Source organism: Trichechus manatus, unplaced genomic scaffold (genome assembly GCF_000243295.1).
Source record: "Trichechus manatus latirostris isolate Lorelei unplaced genomic scaffold, TriManLat1.0 scaffold00146, whole genome shotgun sequence".
Taxonomy (NCBI): Eukaryota; Metazoa; Chordata; class Mammalia; order Sirenia; family Trichechidae; genus Trichechus; species Trichechus manatus.
In genome coordinates, this window is record NW_004444082.1 from 5359133 (window position 1) to 5377436 (window position 18304).

General features: G+C 42.6%; 1 protein-coding gene across 1 annotated transcript in view; it reads right to left on the reverse strand.

Moving 5' to 3' along the window:
• The window catches only part of PIEZO2 (piezo type mechanosensitive ion channel component 2), a 680804-nt gene that overhangs the window by 309983 nt on the left and 352517 nt on the right, over nucleotides 1-18304 (reverse strand). The gene's annotated exons all lie outside the window — the stretch shown is intronic.

Here is an 18304-nt window from a genome sequence, read left to right on the forward strand (position 1 = left end):
GGTGAAGTCACTTCCAAGGTTCACCATTTAGCTGGGGATTGGACAGCCCCATAAAACAAAACAGGACTAATGAGGCACAGCAGTCCAGGAACAAGGACTAGAAGGCAGGAGGGGACAAGAAAGCTGCTGATAGGAACCCCAGGTTGAGAAGGGACAGTGTTGACAAGCCATGGGGTTGTTATACACTGTCATAGTGCAATAGGTGAACTGTTTAATGAGAAACTATTTGTTCTGTAAACCTTCATATAATGTACAAAAAAAAAAAAAAAAAAAAATATCTATGTGAGATCAAACTGACAACAGCAACTCAAAAAGTTTGATGGGAAGCCTAGGGGCCAGTGAGTTGAAGACAATGGTGATGGAATAATTTGGAAAAGGATAGTGAGAATAAAAGCACAACTAGAAGAATGTAATCGATGTCAGTGAATTGTACATGTAGAAATTTCTGAAATGGTTTATCGGTGCCTATGCATATTTTCACCCAAAAAAAAAAAAAGTTCCTCTAAGGTCTAGAAGGGAGAATGTTGACATGTTATGTGGTTGTTAACCAATGTCATAAAACAATATGTGTACGGACTGTTTAATGAGAAACTATTTGTTCTGTAAACCTTCATGTAAAGTACAATGAAAAAATTTAAAAAAAAGATGCATCAGTCTCAGTTTATTTATATGTGTCCACTAAGCACAGATTGTTCATTTAAGGTTTCAGCTAGAGAAGTTACGAAAGGATCTAATAGTTTATTTGGTTGGGTTGCTGAAGCATGGATTACGAGGTGGCCTACACTAAATCAAGTTGAAGTACCAGACCTGCCTTGGTATACTGTAGAAGAAAGTATCCAAAGGCTTAGGAAAATTGGCATGCTAGAGTGGATTTATCAAGTTAGATCCACAGACCGACACATGGGGTGTCCAGAGGACACATCTTTTACCACAACTGTGAGGAATAAATGTGTGAAGGGAGCTCCAGTATTCTTGGATTAAGCCACCTAACTACAATGGGGCTGATTGGACCCCGTGGAAGTAGGAGCCAAATGGCTGCACTCAATCAACAAAGACAAGGTAGGTATCGTTATAGTAATGGACAGAGGAGTCGAAGCAGTAATCAGAACAGTCTGACTTGTATGGACTTATCACGTTGGCTATTTAGTCATGGTGTCGGTAGGAGTGAAATAGGAAATCTACTAAGTATTTACTTGATCTATACAAATGAATGAATTCTAGGTCAGATGAACAGCAGTCTAACTCAAATTGCCAGAACAGAGGGTCATGGTCCCTCAGTCAATTCCCAGATTTGAGCAAGTTTAAAGACCCACAACACCTTGAAAGAAGGGGAGGCTGGGTTCCCTTGAGGAAGGACTCCAATACACTGTCAAAATTTTTTACTGTTAATCTTTCTCTCAGCCTTCCCCAAAGGGATCTACGGCCTTCTACGAGACTGACTGTTCATTGGGGAAAAGGAAATTATCAGACTTCTCGGGGATTACTAGACACTGGCTCTGAACTGACACTAATTCCAGGAGACCCAAAACTTCACTGTGGCCCACCAGTCAGAGTGGGGGCATATGGATGTCAGGCAATTAATGGAGTCTTGGCTCATATCCATCTCACAGTGGGTCCAGTGGGTCCCCAAACCAATCCTTTAATGATTTCCCCAGTCCCAGAATGCATAATTGGAATAGATATACTCAGCAACTGGCAGAACCCCCACACTGGATCCCTGACAAATACAGTAAGGGCTATTATGGTAGGAAAAGCCAAGTGGAAGCCACTGGAACTGACCCTACCTAGGAAAATAGTAAACCAAAAGCAATAGTGTACCCCTGGAGGGACTGCAGAGATTGCTGCCACAATCAAGGTCTTGAAGGATGAAGGGGTGGTGAGTCCCACCATATCCCCATTCAACTCACCTATTTGGCCTGTGCAAAAAGCAGATGGATCTTGGAGAATGACAGCGGATTATCAAAAACTTAACCAGGTGGTGACTCCAATTGCAGCTGCTGTTCTGGATGTAGTTTCATTGCTGAGCAAAGTAACACATCTCCTGGTACCTGGTATGCAGCTATTGATCCGGCTAATGCCTTTTACTCCATACCCGTTTCAAAGGACCACCAGAAGGAGTTTGCCTTCAGTTGGCACGGCCAGCAATACACCTTCACTTGCCTACCTCAGGGCTACATCAACTCTCCAGCCATATGTCATAATTTAGTCCGCAGGGACCTTGATCGCCTTTCCCTTCCACAAGATGTCACACTGGTCCATTACATTGATGACATTCTGCTAACTGGACCTAGTAAGGAAGATCTGTCAATGAGTCTGGACTTATTGGAAAAACATTTCCGTGCTATAGCGTGGGAAATTAATCCCACAAAAATTCAGGCACTTTTCACTTGAGTGAAATTTCTAGGAGTCCAGTGGTGTGGGGCATGTCAAGACATTCCTTATAAAGTGAAGGATAAGTTATTGCATCTGGCTGCTCCAACAACTAAAAAGTAGGCACAACGCCTAGTGGGCCTCTTTCGATTTTGGAGGCAACATATTCCTCACTTGGGTGTGCTACTCCGGCCACTTATCAAGTGACTTGAAAAGCGGCTAGTTTTGAGTGGGGCTGAGAATAAGAGAAGGCTCTGCAACAGATTCAGGCTGCTGTGCAAGCTGCTCTGCCACTTGGACCATATGATCCAGCTGGTCCAATGGTGTTTGAAGTGTCAGTGGCAGATAGAGATGCTGTTTGGAGTCTTTTGCAGGCCTCTATTGGTGAATCACAGCTCAGACCGTTAAGATTTTGGAGCAAAGCTCTGCCATCCTCTGCAGATAACTACTCCCCTTTGGAGAAACAACTTTTAGTTTGTTAGTGGGCCTTAGCAGAGACTGAACGCTTAACCATGGGACACCAAGTCACCATGCTGCCTGAGCTGCCCATCATGAACTGGGTGTTGTCTGACCCACAGAGTCACAAAGGTGGACGTGCACAGCAGCTCTCCATCATTAAATGGAAGTGGTATAGTCGAGATAGAGCCCGAGCTGGACCTGAAAGCACAAGTAAGTTGCATGAGGAAGTGGCCCAAATGCCCATGGTCTCCACTCCTGTCACATTACCTTCCATCTCCCAGTCTGCACCTATGGCCTCACAGGGAGTTCCTTATGATCAGTTGACTGAGGAAGAGAAAACTCATGCCTGCTTTACAGATGGTTCTGCACAATATACAGGCACCACTCAAAAATGGACTGCAGCAGCACTACAGCTCCTTTCTGGGACTTCCTTGAAGGACAGTGGTGAATTGAAATTCTCTCAATGGGCAGGACTTCAAGCAGTGCACCTGGTTGTTCACGTTGCTTGGAAGGATAAATGGCCAGATGTGTGATTACATACTGATTTATGGGCTGTGGTCAATGGTTTGGCTGGATGGTCAGGGACTTGGAAGGAACATAATTGGAAAATTGGAGACAAGGATTTATGGGGAAGAGGTACGTGGATAGACCTCTGAATGGGTCAAAGAAGTGAAGACATTTGTGTCTCATGTGAATGCTCACCAAAAGGTGACCTCAGCAGAGGTTGATTTTAAGTAGATAGGATGACACATTCTGGGGAAAACAGTCATCCTCCTTCCCCAGCTATTCCCGTCATTGCTCAACGGGCTCATGAACAAAGTGGCCATTGTAGCAGGGACGGAGGTTATGCATGGGCCCAGCAGCATTGACTTCCACTCACCAAGTCTGACGTGGCTACAGCCACTGCTGAGTGCTCAATCTGCCAGCAGCAGAGACCAACACTGAGTCCCCATTATGGCACCATCCCTCGAGGTGATCAGCCAGCAACCTGTTGGCAAGCTGATTACATTGGAATATTTCCATCATGGAAAGGGCAGCCTTTTGTCCTTACTGGAATAGACACTTACTCTGGATATAGATTTGCCTTCCCTGCACACAATGCTTCTGCCAAAACTACCATCTGTGGACTTACAGAATGCCTTATCCACCATCGTGGTATCCCACACAGCATTGCCTCAGATCAAAGGACTCACTTCACAGCAAATGAAGTGCGGCAGTGGGCCCATGATCATGGAATTCACTGGTCTTACCATGTTCCCCATCATCCTGAAGCAGCTGGCTTAATAGAATTATGGAATGGCCTTCTAAAGACACAATTACAGCGCCAGCTAGGTGGCAATACTTTGCAGCATTGGGGCAATGTTCTCCAGGAGGCTGTATACGCTCTAAACCAGTGTGCAATAGATGGTGCTGTTTCTCCCATAGCCAGCATTGATGGGTCCAGGAATCAAGGGGTAGAAATGGGAGTGACACTGCTCACTATTACCCCTAGTGACCCACTCGCAGGATTTTTGCTTCCCATCCCCTCGACCTTATGCTCTGCAGGCCTAGAGGTCTTAGCTCCAAAGGGAGGAATGCTCCCACCTGGAGACACGTCACTGATTCCATTGAACTGTAAGTTAAGAATGCCACCTGGCCACTTTGGGCTCCTTATGCCTCTGGATCAGTAGGCAAAGAAGGGAGTTAACATACTGACTGGTGTGATTGATCCTGATTACCAAGAGGAAATTGGATTGATATTATATAATGAAGGTAAAGAAGAGTATGTCTGGAATGCAGGAGATCCCTTAGGGTGTCTCTTAATACAATGCCCTGTGATTAAAGTCAATGGAAAACTACAGCAACCAAATTCCAACATGACTACTAATGACTCAGACCCTTCAGGAATGAAGGTTTGGTCACCCTACCAGGCACAGAACCACGACCAGCTGAGGTGTTTGCTTAGGGCAAAGGGAATACGGAACGAGTGGTGGAAGTAGGTAGTTTAAATACCAGTTACAGCCATGTGACCAGTTGCAGAAACGGGGACTGTAATTGTTATGAGTATTTCTGCTTTGTATGTGTGCATCAAATATTTTTGTTCCCTTCACTTATAAAATATAAGATGTAAACGGGGCTAGTGTGTTTTGGATTGTACGTGTGTTAGTTGTAACATGTTAGGCACAAGTATGACTTTATAATTGTCTTTATTCAGAGATTGTGTATGGTTTAAGGAGATGTGTACATGTGCAAATTTGAAAAGGGGTGGACAATGATGGTTAAGATTGTGTGTCAACTTGGCTGGGTCATGATTCTCAGTGTTTAAATGTGATCACTCCCATGATTGAATATACTGTGAGTAGCCAATCAGATGAAAGGCAGTTTCCTTGGGGGTGTGGTGTGCATCTGAATAGAAGCAGATGTTCTGGCTTTTTGCTCTCTGTTGATCCTGTGGCTGCCTCCTGTCATCTCATCTCCGGTTCTTGGGACTTGAGCTATCAGCTTATCTGCAGAACTTGGGATTCGTCGATCTTCACAGCCTGTGAACGGAGCCCTGCTCTCTGACCTGCCGATGTTGGGTTCACCAGCTCCTACAGCTACGTGAATCAGGAGAAACCTTGTGATCTTGCCTGCCAATCTTGGAATTCATCAATCTTCACAGCCTGTGAGCAGGAGCCCTGCTCTCTAACCTGCCGATCTTGGGTTCGCCAGCTTCTGTGGCTGCGTGACTTGGGAGAGGCCTCTACCCTGATCCACAGACTTGGGACGTTCTAGCCTGTACAATCGTGTGAGCTGTTTCCTTGATATAAATCTCTCTCTATATATATATTTATATCTTTCACTGGTTTTGCTTCTCTAGAGAACACAGCCTAAGACAACATGGATGGAGTCAAGCTTTCAGGACCTTCACTTGCTTACGTGGCAAGACTCAAAATGAAAAGAAACAGCTGCAAACATCCATTAATAATCAGAACATGGAATGTATGAAGTATGAATCTAGGAAAACTGGAAATCATCAAAAATGAAATGGAATGCATAAACATCAATATCCTAGGCATTAGTGAACTGAAATGGACTGGTATTGGTCATTTTGAATCAGATAATCATATGGTCTATTATGCTGGGAATGAAAACTTAAAGAGGAACGGCATTGCATTTATCAACAAACAGAACATTTTAAGACCTATCCTGAAGTACAACACTGTCAGTGATAGGATAATATCCATACACCTACAAGGATGACCAGTTAATAAGACTATTATCCAAATTTACGCACCAACCACTAAGGCCAAAGATGAAGAAACTGAAGATTTTCACCAACTTCTGCAGTCTAAAATTGATCAAACATGCAAAGAAGCTGCATCAATAGTTACTGGTGATTGGAATGCGAAAATTGTAAACAAAGGAGAAGGATCAGTAGTTGGAATATATGGGCTTGGTGATAGAAACTACGCTGGAGATAGCATGATAGAATTTTGCAGAATGAACAATTTCATTTCAAATATCTTTGTTCAACAACATAAACGGCGACTATACATGTGGACGCCGCCAGATGGAATACACAGGAATCAAATTGACTACATCTGTGGAAAGAGATTGAAAAGTTCAATATCATCAGTCAGAACAGACAATCAATTACTCATATGCAAGTTCACGCTGAAGCTGAAGAAAATTAGAACAAATCCATGAGAATCAAAGTACAACCTTGAATATATCCCACCTGAATTTAGAGACCATCTCAAGAATAGATTTGATGCTTTGAACATTAATGATCCAAGACTAGACAGGTTGCGGAATGACATCAAAGACGTCATACACACAAAAAGGAAAATGACATTAAAAAGACAGGAAAGAAAGAAAAGACCAAAACGTATGTCAGAAGAGACTCTGAAACTTGCTCTTGAACATTGAGTAGCTGAAACAAATTAAAGAAATAATTATGTAAAAGAGCTGAACGGAAGATTTCAAAGGGCAGTTCAAAAAGACAAAGTAAAGTATTATAATGACATGTGCAAAGATCTAGAGTTAAAAAACTAAAAGAGAAGAACATGCTCAGCCTTTCTCAAGCTGAAAGAACTGAAGAAAAAATTCAAGCCTCAAGTTGCAATAGTGAAGAATTCTACTGGGAAAATACTGAATGATCCAGTAGGCATCAAAAGAAGATGGGAGGAATACACAGTCACTGTACCAAAAAGAATTGGGCAATCATTTCAGCAAGCAACATTTGATCAAGAACTAATGGTACTGAAGGAAGAAGTCAAAGCTGCACTGAAAGCACTGGTGAAAAACAAGGCTCCAGGAATTGACAGAATACCAATTGAGATGTTTCAATAAATGGATGCAGTGCTAGAAATGCTCACTTGTTTATGCTACGCCAAGAAATTTAGAAGACAGCTACCTGGCCAATCGACTGGAAGGGATCCATACTTATGCCTATTCCAAAGAAAAGTGATCCAACAGAATGCAGAAATTCTCCAACAATATCATTAATATCACACGCAAGTAAAATTTTGCTGAAGATCATTCAAAAGTGGTTGCAGCTGTACATCAACAGGGAAGTACAAGAAATTCAAGCCGGATTCAGAAGAGGACGTGGAGTGAAGGATATCACTGCTCATTTCAGATCGATCACGGCTGAAAGCAGAGAATACCAGAAATATATTTACCCGTGTTTTACTGACTATGCGGAGGCATTCAACTGTGTGGATCATAACAAATTATGGAGAACATTGAGAAGAATGGGAAGGGAATTCCAGAACACTTAATTGTGCTCATGAGGAACCTGTACACAGACCAAGAGGCAGTCGTTTAGAACAGAATAAGGGGATACTGTGTGGTTTAAAGTCAGGAAAGGTGTGCATGAGGGTTGTGTCCTTTCACCATACTTATTCAATATGTATGCTGAGCAAATAATCCAAGAAGCTGGACTGTATGAAGAAGAATGAGGCATCAGCATTGGAAGAATACTCATTAACAATCTGTGTTATGGAGACAACACAACCTTGCTTGCTGAAAGTGAAGACGACATGAAGTACTTTCTGATGAAGATCAAAGACCATGGTGTTTTCAATTGCCTCATATACATGCGAAAGCTGGACAATGAATAAGGAAGACTGAAGAAGAATTGATGCCTTCGAATTATGGTGTTGGCAAATAATATTGAATATACCATCGACTGCCAAAAGTATGAACAAATCTACCTTGGAAGAAGTACAGCCAAAATACTCCTTAGAAGAAAGGACAGCAAGTCTTCGTCTCACATACTTTGGACATGTTATCAGGAGGAACCATTCCCTAGAAAGGAAATCATGCTTGGTAAAGTAGAGAGTGAACAAAAAAGAGGAAGACCCTCAAAGAGATGGACTGACACAGTGGATGGGCTCAAGCATAACAACAATTGTGAGGATGGTGCAGGACTGGGCAGTGTTTCATTCTGTTGTATACAGGGTCACTATGAGTTGGAACTGACTCAACGGCACCTAACAACAATGACGACAACAGTGTTGTGACAGTAAAATGGGATGTTTACTGTTCCTTACCTCCCCTGTCCGGAACATTTTGGAGTGAACGGCAGTGGTGTGTTTGTCAGTGGGCAGAGCTGTGAGTTGGGATGAAAAAAGAAGCAGTGTTTGTTCCTATTCAAGTGTGTATAGGAGTTTAGGTAGAAGAAGGGAAAAAATGAAATGTTAAGTCTCAGTGTAATGGAGAATGAATCTAGGATCTGAAGACAATTCTAAGCAGGAGAGAATGTGCAAGTAGAATAAGCAGTTTGGGAAACTGGTCCTCCCAGGAATAAGTGGTACTTGGTGGACCACAGTCTTTCCTGGAGCAAGAGCAGCTGAGCAGGAAAGGAGCTATGTGGGACCTGAGCCACCTCTGACAGTGCCTGATGGAACAGAAGGGTGCTATGGGAGCTCTTCCCATAGAAAATGTGACCCTCCAATGGCTGCATTTCACAAATGATAAAACGATCAAAGTTGTGTGTGCATACACACATGTACACAATAAATGTGTTAAATCTAGCAAGCAGAAGCTCAGTCTATGCGCAGGAGGTATGAATAGTCTTCGTGCACCTGTATGAGACCAGTCAAGACAAGATTTCTCGATTTTGTTTCAGCTTCTCTCTCTCTATGCCAGTGTGCATCTTCCCAAAACCACAATCACCATACAATCTTACCAATCAGGGGAGGAATGTTGACACAGCACTGCCGTCGATGCCCAGACACAGTTCACATTTCACCCAACGTCCCCACATAGTCTCTGGCCCCTTTGTGGCCCAGGATCCTACTCAGAAACATGAACAGCGATGAGTTGTCAGGTCTCCGGAACAGCTCCTCATTCTTTCCTTGTCCTTCATGTCCTTGGCGGTCTCAGTGAGTGCAGCCTTTCATAATGTAGGTGACCCTGCACCTAGCCATGCATTCATGGCAGGAATTCCACAGACAGGATGCCCAGCTCTTCTCAGAGCCTCCCTCCACGTGATGTTAACCTCGATCACTTGGTCAAGTCAGTGTGTGCTAGCTTTTCCCATTGCAACCACCATTTCCCCCTTTACATTTGGTTAATATTTTGGGGGAAATGTTCCAAAATTGCATCAAGCATCCTATTCCTTGTTAAATCTCATTGCCTACCTGAGCAGTCACTGACAGCTTCTACCTGTATCATCTACCCTGTAATGGTCGCCAAATGGTGATTAGCTATGTCCCACCTTCATTCTACAGTTATTAATTAGCATCCTACTGCAAGTAAGCATGTCACCTTTAACTAATTAATTAACTAGCTAATTAATTAGTATCAGTATAGATCCATGGACTTCTATTTTACTGAACAGTTTGTATTTTGAGACTATCATTATTTACTTTGATGCTCAAATTGCCCTTGAGTTGTAAAAGGCCCTCCAGCTGGCTGCTGTGCATGCTCCTACAATTTATTAAACATTTTCATACTTTCTGACACAATGTGAAGTTTTAGGTCCATCTTCTATTTTATCTGTTCCCAGCTCTTCTACTTCCTGCACCCATTTCTCCCAAGAGCACCATTTCTTTTAGTGGAGGATGGTACCTGGACCAGGGCTCCAAGATCGGGGCTCCTGGAGGCTCATCATTGTGGGTGGTCACTGTTTCCAGGCCCTCTCACTTGACAGCGACAGAAACACATTTGTATGTATTTTCACACACATGTACATTTACAACTACTTCTGTATCTTTGAGTTCATTCTGATACTTTCCATTTTAATTTCTAAAGCCCTCAAGATTATTTCTAGTGTACCTTCCTACTTGTATGTTTATAAATATTTTCTCAGATAGTGAGAAAGCCAGCTCTCATTATCCTCAGTATATTTAGTTATATGTCCAAAAATTAACTTACTTGTTTAATGTAATTTATTTCCAAGCCACTCCAGCTGCCTCATCCACCTGCCACTTCTGCACCCTGGATACTGAGTCCCTCTATCACACCAGGTATGCACCCACTGACACCTCCATGCGATGCCCCTCCACCAACAACCCAGCCTCTGCAGACCCCAGCGCTGCCACCACATTCAGGTGGAGCTCCGTCCCAGCGTTCTTTGGACACTCACATCTAGACGCTTGAGGAGAAAGGGAAAAAAGAAAAACTGGAAAGACAAGGAAAGATGGGAAGGGAATTTTCCTCATTCTTGATAACAAGAAGGTTTAGAGAGAGGAGAGGAGAGGCAAGAAGAGAACACACTCAGGTCAGCGCACGTGCACGAGGTACTCTGTCCCCTGCAATGTAGATAGGCTCCAAATCTGGGTTTTCATTCTTCCCAGGGACCATCAGGTTCCTTAATCTGTGATTCTGCATTGAATAAAGCACTACTGAGCAAATTACTCACCAATAAGGAAAACAGCAGCAAATCACCTGAACTATTTAAGAGAAGCAAGAGTGCTTTGATGTGGCTGCATTGAGAAATGTTTTAATTTTGATAATGAATTATTTTAAGGCTGTGGACCTCTATAAAATGTGACTATTATGTCTTTGCAGATTAAAAAGTTAATTGTGAGAGTTTGTAGTATGTTTTTTAAAGACAGTGGTTAAGTGCTAGGTTGTGCCTGTCAACTTGGTTAAGCTTGGGACTGTTTCCCAGAATGTCTGTCCCTAAGTGGTTCTGAATTAGAATGGCCAAAATACATCCTTGTGCATGGTTTGGAAGGTGGGAGTGCAGCAATGACCCCTGATTTCTGAAGGTGATTTCACAGTTGATGGAGGAGTGGACTAACAAGGAAGTACCTGGTAGGTTTCAGCTTATCCTTGCTCTCCCCCATCTATATCTGGCTCGTCTTTCTGAGAGCTGGCCTGGCTGGCAGAGGCAATCCCAGGCCTACCACCAGATGCTTGGCTGCAGATCCACAGATGTGATAGCTAACAGAGGAAACACTACTTCCGGGAACCTCTCCAGAGCTCTCCACTGGAGTGCCACCTCAGCCACCAGACATGTGGTCTTAGACCGTAGGCTGTATCCTTCCTCTAGGACCTTCACTTCTCCAGAACTTCCTAGACTTGTTTAAGGTCAGATTCCTAGGATAGATTCTTTTATTCCCTAACAGAACAACTCTGCTGTACACTGAACCCTGACTGACATAGTCCTATTGTCATTTTCATTGGTTTGTAAAGCTTCTGTGGCTTATTGCAATGTGGGAAGTGAGTGTAGTCTGCATCTAAACCACAGCCCGCACTGTTGGAGTCTGGATTTATGCCAGTTTATGGGAGGACTACACAGTCTCTGATCTCTCTGTTTGATCTGAAGTGTGAGGATTATGAATCTAATCCACAACGTATTTCTGAGGAAGAATAGTTCTCATTTCTCCATGCGGTTCAGTCTGCAAATGCCATGAAATACAAGTGTCATCACTGCCAGGAAGAGTTCAGTAAGCAATTAAAACAGGAAGGAACTTTGTATCTACTTTCTAACTTACTGTGCATTGTGCTGGATGTTATCCTCCAACTCAGAGTTTTTCCCACTGCAGGTCATGACTAATTAGTTTTGCAAGGTAAGGATCAGTACTAGTCCAATCCCCAAAATGCAGAGATTGATCCAGTCCTCACATTTCCACTTCTCCATCCTTGTCAGCAGCTGCAGGGGGTACACTCTCTCTCTCTGACCCTAGCCACCCCGGAGCTAGGTCAGAGCTCACAAAGCTAAAAGAACACCATCCTTCAGACTGCTAAATAAGCAGACACCAGTTGCAAGTCTGGGGAGTCCACAGGACTTCTGACGTGCTGGCCACAAATTCAGGGCTGGATTCCTACTACCCCTTCAAGACGCCAGTCACAAGCTTGAGAGTCCACATGACACCCTTATTTTGTGACCTGCTGACTCCCACTGCTGCTTTGGGTTCAATAATCCACTGGAATGACTCACAAAATGCATGGAGAGTATGCCATATTTATGATTACAGGTTTATTACAGCCAAAAAGAACACAACCGAAGAGACACATATGGCGAGGTCTGGGAAGTTTCCTGGCACAGATCCTCCGCGTTCCAAGGGATGTGCTACCCTCCCAAGAGCAGGTGTTCTCATCAACCAGGAAGCTCTCTGAGCCTTAGTGCTCCAGACTTTTATCAGCCAGTCCTGCCTGATAGGCTAAATCATGCTTCCTAAGGCTAATTGATATCAGCCTCCCAGGTGAGTCTTTTCCAGTTTATCCAGCCCCTACTTGTCAGCACAGATTCTCAGGTGTGGCCTGGAAGACCATGACCAAGGGATCTCAGTTACTCCAAGGAGTATGTCTCCAGAGCCAAGGACAAAGGCCACCTTACTTGGGATAAAACTAGGTTCATTACCCTACAAGTTAGTACGAAATAAATTTAGTGGGCATAAACCAGCATTTTCTTTTTCATAAAAGATAGTAGAATAAAATGGAATAAAAAAATCATAGCTCATTACACACACTACGAGTAGCTACTGTTTTTTGAAACTTTATATATTCGCATGATACTGGATCATGACATAAACTATTTATTAGTGTGGTCACAGTAAAAAAAGTTTGAAAACCATTTCTGGAAAAATTGTTCTATCAAACTGGTAGGGTTGTTGTTGTTAGGTGCCATTGAGTTGGCTCTGACTCATAGCGACCCTACGTACAATAGAATGAAACTCTGCCCGGTCCTGCACCATCCTCACAATCATTGCTATGCTTGAGCTTATTTTTGCAACCACTGTGTCAATCCATCTCGTTGAGGGTCTTCCTCTTTTTCAATGACCCGCTGCTTTATCAAGCATGACATCCTTCTCCAGGGTACTTGAGTTACCCCCTTCATGAGCCAATTATTTTCTGCTTTGAACTTTTTGTTGATACAATATTTTCATTAACCGAAGCATGCTGAGTAATTGAGTGTGTCTGAATTTTTGGTAGGTAGTATGAATTCTTTTTTTCTTGCCCCCTTCCATAAGCCTACCCTAAGTGTTTAGTGGTACATATGAAATACCACCAATTTTACCCCAGAGTCCCCACAGGGTCTATTGGTACATATGTGTAACAAATACAAATTTTCAAAATTTCTATTTTTCCTAACAAAATTCAGACACCTCATACAATACTGTGTAAAAACAGTAATTTGCAGCACATGCCCCATTTCTTCAGTTTCAAGCAGTCATAAAGGCCCCTGCCTTGTGGCAGCTTCCCAATAAACCTTCAGAGGCACAAAAACTACTTGGTCCCTAGAGGTACCCATGAGCACAAAAGGGTTAAAATAGCACAGAGGAAGATACTCCAGGTGCACGATCCTTTATCCAAAATTCTTCAGGCCAAACGTATTTCAAAATTCATAGTTTTCCAGATTTTAAGAAGGTTCATTACATACATTGTGTAATACTGCCAGCAAGCACTAGGGCAGTATCCCTGCTCAACCAATGAATATTTACACTGTCTGTAACAGAGACTGTAAGTAGTCTCCTGTGGGCTCAAGTCAGGTTCACTGCCAAGTGAGCTCAGGTCGGGTTAGGTTTACCATCAGAAAGTTAGGCTAAAGCCTTATTAAGTTTTCAGAGCATTTTTCATTTTCAAATTGTTGGTGAAGGATGTGGATCTGAACTCAAGTATACTATATAACAGACTAGAAGTACTAACCTGTAAAAATAAATAAACATTGTTCCAGAAATAAAAATATTAATCAAATGAGTGGATAAATATATCTGAATTCTTAACTGTAAAAGGTGTACTCCATGTTAAGCAAACCCAAGAAATGACAAATATAAATTTGTAAAGCACAAATTACAGTGTGATGGCCCACATTGCAAACAGATTCACCAAGGAATATCTCTAAATGTACATCCCCATGCAGTTAAAATATGATTCAGTTTTTAAACAGTAATCCAGTGAGCATTAAGGGTAATGCAGGATTGACAGACTGACAGACAGATGGAAGGGAGGAGTCCAAGTAAGAGACCACCAGAGTAAAATAAACAAAAACACAGGTCCACACAAGGACCAGTATTCAAACCTTTACAGCAGATTTATTCAAAATTACCAAAAACTGAGAACGACCCAAACATCCATCAGATGGCCAGGAGGTCATCGTGGTGCCTCTACACAACAGAATACTATCAGCAAAAAAGGGGAACAAAGCGTGGATGCTTGTGACTCCACGGATGCATCTGAAATGCATTATGCTAAGTGAAAGAAGCCAGACGCAAAAGAGCACACTGTATGATTCCATTTACATGACAATCTGGAAAAGGTAAAACCATAGAAACAAGAATCAAATCCTTTGTTGCCTGGGGCTAGGGGACAGGGATTGACTACAAAGGGGTGGGAGGCAACTTTTGGGGATGACGAAAATATTCTGTATCTTGAGTGTCAGGGTGGTTATATAACTGTATATGTTTGTCAAACTCATAGAACTATACACTTAAAAAGAGCAAATTTATGGAATGTAAATTACACTTCAATAAACCTGACTTAAAAAATACATATATAGAGATACCTGGAGAAATCCAAAATGAAATGATAAATGCCATCTGTCAGTTTTTCGGATTCTGGTGGCTTACATATTGCTGTGATGCTGGAAGCGATGCCACAGGTATTTCAAATACCAGGAGGGTCCACTCATACTAAACAGGTTTCAGAGGAGCTTCCAAACTAAAACAGACTAGGAAGAAAGACCTGGTGATCTACTTCTGAAAATTAGCCAATGAAAACCCACAACAGAATATTGTCCAATATAGTGCTGGAAGATGAGCTCCCTAGGCTGGAAGGCACTACATAACCACAACAATGGACTCAAACAAGTCAACAACCATGAAGATGATGGAAGAGCAGACAACGTTTCCTTCTCTTGTACGCGGAGCGGCCACGAGTCTGCGCTAACTCAGCGACAACTAACAACAGCGACAACGGGTAATGGAATACGGTTAGAGAAAATCTGAGACAACGTACATGAAGAAACGGCACGCAAAGACTAACAAGCCCTTGATGCTAATGTACTGTTTTAAAGAAGATGCATCTGTAAATGAAAATCACACAAGAATTGCACTAAATGGTAGACACTGTTGTAGGACACCTCGACATTCCCCAAGAATTACAGCCCTGGAGGCCTGAGCACTTCACTGTGGAATTTCAGCAGAAGCTGCCTCACTGGCTTCCTTGCCCTGGGGATTTCCCTGACAGGAAAATTTATGTCAAGAATAAAATTACCAACGTAGTTGCAGAGGAAATTGTTTCTTTTGTGAATCCTTTTTCTTGAAATTCTGGGAAATCATGTTTTAATAGTTCAAGACCTATTACAAAATCACTGATTTAGGGGATTATAGCTAGGTCATCATGAGGATTTCTCCTAAACAAAGATTCTTTTTTATTTTCATAAATAAAAAATAAACACTCCTGTAGTGAGCTGTGGCCTTTGAGACTTCTAAGCCTACAACTTTGAACAGTACATATTTCTAACCTGTTTTCAAAAGACAAACCCTCTGCTCTCATCAGGCCAGAGTCTGCAATGACCTTGGGCAGGACACACCCACTCCAGCCTCTCCCTGTCACTCTTCCTCAGTTCCGCACCAACACTCCCTTCCCTGGGCAAAACCCAACCATCTTTGACCCACCAAGGTGAGTCCAGCTTCCCACCTTAGGTCTTTCCCCGCCAGCCAGACTCTTCAGGGCTCTGCTTGGAGTTCCTGGATTGTTAAGGTGAAGACTGCCCATACTGATGTCGAGCTTTTGTATGTCTATTTGAGAAACAGCAAGCAATTCAGGATGGGGCCATTTCTCATGTTTCTTCCCTACCTCAAAGCTGGTGTCAGGTATTTATTTAATAAATGCCTGAAAACTGAATTACAGAAGAAATCATAATTGATTGTGTAGTTGATAAACTGAGTCAGAGCAAATGTTGTGTGATGGCTAATTGCTTATGTGTAATGAACTTCTCGTTTACCATGTAATTTAACAAGAAACTCAATTAGATATTCTTTGAGTGCCTACTGAGCGCTAGGCACTGTGATGCCCCTGAACCTTCTACTGATACACAGCTGCCCTCCTGTGATACAGCTAATTCCATAATCTTTGCCCTTCTTCCTGAGAAGAATTTCTCTAGTAAAGAAGAGTTTGGACCCTGTTTTTGCAGGTTATTCCACCCCCTGAAGCCTCAGTCTCCCCGGCACTGAACGTGCCACCCCTCCTCCAGCTCCCTCCAGCTTGTTTGGTAGAGAAGGATCAGTGAGGTCTGCCAGCCTCCACACTGGAGCCACAACAGGGCACTTCACGTGGGCATGCTGACAGTCTGGGAAAGGTGGCTGAAGGGGCAGCTACTCTGGTGATCACAGCTAGAAACAACTGCCCGCTTCGCTCACTGAGACGGAGCACACCCTTCCACCCATGGGTTCTATCCCACCCATGCCTCTCAGTAGCGAATGGAGTTGTGCTTTCCTTTCCCCGCACGCAGGGCAATGTGTGGATTGCTCTAGAAACATGTAAGTATTCCCAGGGAGGCAGAACAAAACAAACTAACCGCTCACTCTGTGTATCCTAGTGATATGAATAAGTCAAAGTGAGCAACATTAATACTATCTACTGTCATTTCTCCTCAAAAAGCTAAAAGCTAAACATCTGTTTTCTGGAAAGGGCTGGTGACCACCCAGCAGCGTGGGACACAGCCCGAGCCTCTGGTTTCAGATTTCTAAGGCTCAGGGGGCCTCGCTCCCTGCTGTGTACGTGGTCTCTGTCCATTAGTGTTCTGATAGAAAACATGGGGCAGATTCACTGAGAGCCCATTCAATTCACTGCGGAATTAGATTGTCTGTGCGGAATTCTAAAAAAATGTAGTTAACTGTTCACAGCAGGGTGCAGAGAAGTTTCCAAACCTGAACAGGTTTATAATGTTGGCCAAGTGAAAACACTTCTCTCCTGCTGATGGCAAGCGGGTCAATAGGCAGTATCTGGCACAAGCCATTTGCAGCTGTCTGGGCTTCTCTGACTTCTCTGATTGAATGTTTATACTTCTCATGCTATCAACTCATTCACTGATCAGATTGTCCATTTGCAATGTGAAAGACATCCTCCCAGGTTTTTTATTGCTCACAAGTGACCAGATCAGGGTGGAAATATACATGCTCATTAACTACACTCTTCCTCACTTAGTTAGCTAGGTACCCTTTTCTGGATCTGCTGTTGGCCCTTGCACCCCCAATCAGTGGTTGAGGGCTGGTCAGTGTTGGCTGTTTCTGCTCGCTGCCCACTATCAAAAAGAAGTGGGGGTCCATAATTATTCGCTGGTATGGCCTTCAACACAGTTTCTGAAGGAATAAAAACTCTGTACCTCTCAGAATAAAGGAAGCTACTCTTGTTTCATTGCAACAGTAGAATGATGCAGTTTTGGTTCCCAAATCCTAGGATCCCTGAGAAAAAAAAAATTAAAAAAACAAACAAACAACAAAACCCACTACATATTACCTGGAATCAATTTAGTCAGTCTTTACTCCTATAGCCATAACTACCAACATGTGTCACTACTAGAATGATAACTGTGGTTTGTTTAGCTCATGCATGCTTAAAATGAACATTAATGACTTTTGAAATTGTACCCTGAGAGTCAAAGGAAAAAGACATTCTGCGGTATCTACAAATTGTAATTATTTTATATGATCCTCTGAAAGATGGACAACAACTCCTTTATATAATAAAATGATTTAAGTATTTTCCAAAGTACTTTAATCTCTCGTAGGAAGCAGGTGCTCAGTTTTAATAAAATAGTCCGTAAAGGCTTTCTGTGCTGCATAATCCAAACTCTTCAAATTCCCCTAGTTGTACAGATGACAATTTTTTTTTTTTAATATTTTATTGTACTTCAGGTGAAGGCTTACAGAGCAAATAGTTTCTCATGAAACAGTAGAACACATGTTGTTTTATGATATTGGTTAACAACCCCACAACATATTAACCCTCTAAATCCTCAACCTTTTTTTTTTTTTTTGGTGAAAATACACATAGCCAAAGATACACCGTTTCAAAAATTCCTACATACACAGTTCAGTGACATTGACTA